This window comes from Cupressus sempervirens, chromosome 10 (genome assembly GCF_028749045.1).
Source record: "Cupressus sempervirens isolate cs-2001-9-10 chromosome 10, ASM2874904v1, whole genome shotgun sequence".
NCBI lineage: Eukaryota > Viridiplantae > Streptophyta > Pinopsida > Cupressales > Cupressaceae > Cupressus > Cupressus sempervirens.
The window spans coordinates 80,499,821-80,504,611 of record NC_143127.1 but is presented as its reverse complement, the minus strand read 5'-3'; the positions used below and the strand labels follow the sequence as shown (position 1 = coordinate 80,504,611).

The following is a 4,791-nucleotide window of genomic DNA, read 5'->3' as shown; positions in this document are numbered from 1 at the left end:
TCGCAGCATCATATGAAGTTCCTTAAACAATTGGCAAATGTGGGCTTAGCAAAAACTTTGGTAAATTAAAAATTGCTTAAGTTTATTTAAAAACAACTTTCTGTTATACATAACAATTTTTCTGCTATCCAATATTTTACTTGATGTTGTTTCTAGAAGAGATTGTATATGTTTTTTGAATCACAATGTTTCAGATCTCACTCTATGATCTATCATCTAGATGTTAGAGAGCAGAAGGTTGTTGTGCTTGCTGGCACATTTTGGCATGAGGGAGCAAGTACCAAAGTGTTGGGCCTATCATTCTTGCAGAGGGTGCTCCTGAGCTTCCCATTTCTACAAATGGTGTAACACTTGTTTAATTGCATGTTTAGTTTGGCATGCAGATGAGCATGTGTAATATTTTTCTTGTAGATCTATTTATTTTTCTTGCAGGGAGACATAGCATAATAAAAGGAAATATGGTTAAAAGTATTTATTCAGAGCTCATTTTCAAATTGTTCGAAAGATCACTCAAGTCATTCTTTAAATGTATGATTTGTGGTTTTTTCTGTCAATGCAAATCATGCTGTTGTTAGTAGGCTTAATTCCTTTTGATTACTATCTATGGCATTTTTTCATCTTCTTCACAGGGGCAGGAAAAGTCATACAAAAAGTTTCAAGCAGTCAGCGTAGCTTCTATTATTGCTCAACTAGTTAACAATATACCAAACAAATGCATCATTTATCCATCTGTATATTTTTACTATTTTTCTTAAGTTGACAATGCTTCCTTTTGAATCTATTTATGTTAAAGCAGGATGTATCAACATTGACTGTAGTAGAAAAACAAGTTACACAGATGGAAACTTGCATTGTTGCACTTACAGCTGACATTTGACACTTGGAGTTGATATGCACGTTTACATGAAATGCTGAAGTAAGATGCATATCAAATATATTGTCTTGAGTATTTCATGCCAAATTATGGGCTCTCTTGTTAAATGAGCATACATAGTTTAAATGGTATACTCTTACAAACTATTAGCTCTTTTGTTGCTCGCTTACCTAATTTCCCTACAGCTACAAGCAGAAATTAACAATAAATATTTGACATATTATTAGTGTTGATCTTCTTAAGTTGGGCACTGATTTCAACCCATTCTGATTGATTTGTACAGATTCTTATAACTAGTTCCATATATTTAATTACATTTAGACACTATCTTTTAATGCTTTATTTCAGTGTGCTACATATTCTATTTCATATTTGTGATATATGATGAAAGTATTATAACATATGGAGGAACAGTCCATGAGTGGCGTGGCCAATTGAAATGGTTTTAGTTTCAATTTTACACCATTTGATACAAATAATCAGTTTACCAATCCACCCCTAGGTTCATTCCATTTGCAGTAAAATCTTCATTACATAGAAAATGTTCACAAAATCTATGTCAATGCTCACACATCTTCTTGGACTTACGCAAATCTATGTCAATCCTCACACATTTTCTTGGACTTACGCAGGAACTATGCTGCCCTGCAGCTCTTGTTAAATATGTTATCAACTTGACTTTTCTATTAAAGGCTCTCATGCTGAATTGAAAGCCAGGTAAAGAAAAAGATATTATACACTATTTTGTTGGTACCCTGTGCAGCACAACAAACTTGTTCTTACTATAAGAAAATTTTCTTTTCTTTTGTTTCATTGCAGATCTTCTGCTTGCACGGAGGTCTCTCCCCATCATTGGACACACTTGATAACATTCGAGCTTTGGATCGCATACAGGAAGTGCGTCTATACACATAGGTATAAAATTCTTCTTTTCCCGCAACACATATAACAACAATTTTAAGTGCTTGCAAGGTATATACTTATGAATAAATATTAGATCCTAATTTAAATGTATGAAAACAATTTTCATTCCTTTTAAGCTTCATTCATCTCGAGGTGCAATTCACAAACTCAAGAATAGTGGCTTTTGTTCTTCAGGATACCTTTAGGGGAAGAGTATGTGAATGCCCCCTTGTGTTTGGAGTCCAGTTTAGAGGAGATGGCTATTTACACTACTAAGGTTTGTTGAATCTAATTCTGAATAACATTGCTTGCTATTGTTGAATCTAATCTAATGTATATTTTAACTAGACTTGTAGCTTATATGTTTTGAAATTTTTCTTAGGCCTTGTAGTTTGTATAATTTGATTGCTGGAGAGCTTCTACAGCTAAGCAAGAAGGTCGTTGCACTAGTTATAGCCGCGCACTCGGGTATGAAAATTGTTTTTTTTTTATTCTAATGTATATTTTAACTACACTTTTAGCTTATATGTTTTGAAATTTCTTTTAGTGGCTTAATGTTGTAAGGTCTCTTGAAATAAGACCTTCAGGCGGTTGGTCAAAGTTTTACAAATAATCTTAGGAATAAAGTCAAAGAAAGTATTTTTAAAATATTAAAGTATTTAGCTAGGTCTAAGAAGATTTGTGTACTTTCGATAGTTTTGCTTAGTTTTTGAAAGTTGTAGACCGAAGTTTTCATAGCCCAATTTTTGCTTCCTGCAAAGAACGATCATGTCAAATAATATAAGTGAAGAACAAAACAGGGAGACAATCGCTAGATTGTGGTCTAACTTGAAAAGAAAAGGTGATGGAAAATGTTATTGTCCTTGCAATATTTGTAAGGGCTTAAACCATAGAAGACTGCTAATCAAAACAGTTAAGAGACATTGTAGGGAGAATGGTCACATTGAAGGGGGGCATGACTATCATCCACTAGTAAGTCGTTCATTATATCATATTAACAATTTATATACATATGAAATCACTTGATGATGAGTTGATTATCATGGTTTATTTATGTTAATAAATTTTATATAGGTTGATCTTCCCAAGGAAGTACATGATATGAACCACAACAATCCAAAGAATATGGTTTTCGAAGTGGAGGAACATGAAGGTGCAAATATCCAAGGTGAAGATAATGATCCCATGGAAGATGACGATCATGCGCCAGAAAACATAATTGAAGAGGATGGTATAAATACATTGATCCATGACACATCTAGTCCAAGCGTATCTGATCATGATGATGATGATAGCCTTGATGTACCTCTACTTCAGAAGGCATACGAGCCCCTATACAAAGACTCCCAAACAACTCTTCTCCCTGCTGTATTGTTGTTGTTGAACTTGAAGGTTATGAATGGTTTATCCAACATAACAATGTCACGTATGTTAAGGTATGTCATATATGTCTTTATAGTTAACAAAGGGTGAATAATGTACCACTAATATTGTTTATATTAACAACTTATATTTTTTTTTGTAGATTGATAGGCGAGTTTCTGTTACCATCATCAAATATTCTACCTTGCTCATATCGAGAATTAACTGCTATTATGAAAGATATTGGAATGGAGTATGAAGCAATACATGCTTGTCCCAATGATCATATTATATATTATAAAGAACATGAATTTGCAACACAATGCCCTGTATGTCATACGAGTAGATATCGAATAGATCGACTAACAAAAAAGGTGCCTCAAAAGGTTCTTCGTTACATCCCCATTATTCCACGGATGCGACAATTATTCAGGTGTAGTAGCTTGGCTCAATTTATGGATTATCATGCACGCAATAGAAGTCGAGATGACATTATTCGAATCCCTGTGGATGGTTCGACATTTATGCACATAGTGGAAAAGTGGCAACACTTCAAAGAAGAACCTCGTAATCTCAGGCTTTCATTGGCAGCGGACGGTGTCAATCCATTTGGAGAGATGAGATCTGTTTACTCGGTGTGGCCTATTTTTGTTATCAACAATAACATTCCTCTGTGGATGTCAATAAAGAGGGAGCACATTATGTTGGCAATGATTGTTCTAGGTATCTTATCATTTGATAGTTATTAATTTACACGTACTTACAAATCTTGCAATAAAACGATCACAATAACTATGTAATGTTACTATTCATTCAAGTAGGTAAATATCAAGTAAAAGATATGAATGTATATATTGAGCCTCTTATCGACGAGTTGGTGGAGTTATGGAATGGTGTCACTATGTATGACGTGTCTAGACCAATACGACAAAGACAATTTCAATTCCATGCAATACTTGCATGGACAATACATGATGCCCTAGGGCTAACACATTTTTGTGGTATGTTATAGTGAATTCAAGTTGCGCAAAATAATTCTAATTATAAAAATCAACATATTTAATAATCCAATTACATCATTATCTTGTAGGTCTTCAAACAAAGGGAAAATTTGCATGTCCAGTTTGTGGTCCAAAGATGAAATCTCGTCATTCAAAAAGTTTAGGAAAGTAGGTGTTTGATGAGTGTAGACACTTCCTCCATAGGAATCATAAGTTTTGAAGTACAGAAAAACATCTTTTCAATGGGAAAGAAGAGACTACATCAAAGCCACGAAGAATGACACCTTGCCTATGGAAGTTGGAATATAATAGAATTAATCGTCGAGGTAATGTCGTTCCACCTAATGGTTTATGTTTGTAATTTATATATTTCTATTGTGATTTTTATTGACTAATTGTGTAATTGATGATCGTGAAGGTCGTCAAGGCAATACTGACAACCTTCCAAAGGGACTAAAAAGCTATCCCAGACAATTTAGTAGGTTGCCCTACTACAAGCACTTACAAATTGTGCATTTGTTTGATACTATGCATATTGGAAAGAATATAACAGAGACATTGTGGAAAATATTGGATGGAAGGCGTGACAAAGAAAAAATTGTCAAAATTTGTAATGACATACATGAATCCAATCATGCATTGAAAAATTTC

At 33.8% G+C, this 4,791-nt stretch overlaps 1 long non-coding RNA gene across 1 annotated transcript; it reads left to right on the top strand.

The window, feature by feature from the left end:
- The first annotated feature begins 814 nt into the window (after positions 1–814).
- On the top strand, positions 815–2,055 carry LOC149532670 (uncharacterized). Its single transcript, XR_016358016.1, has 3 exons — positions 815–1,591; positions 1,694–1,771; positions 1,973–2,055. It is a non-coding gene; the product is annotated as an uncharacterized LOC149532670 (long non-coding RNA).
- Positions 2,056–4,791: the final 2,736 nt, after the last annotated feature.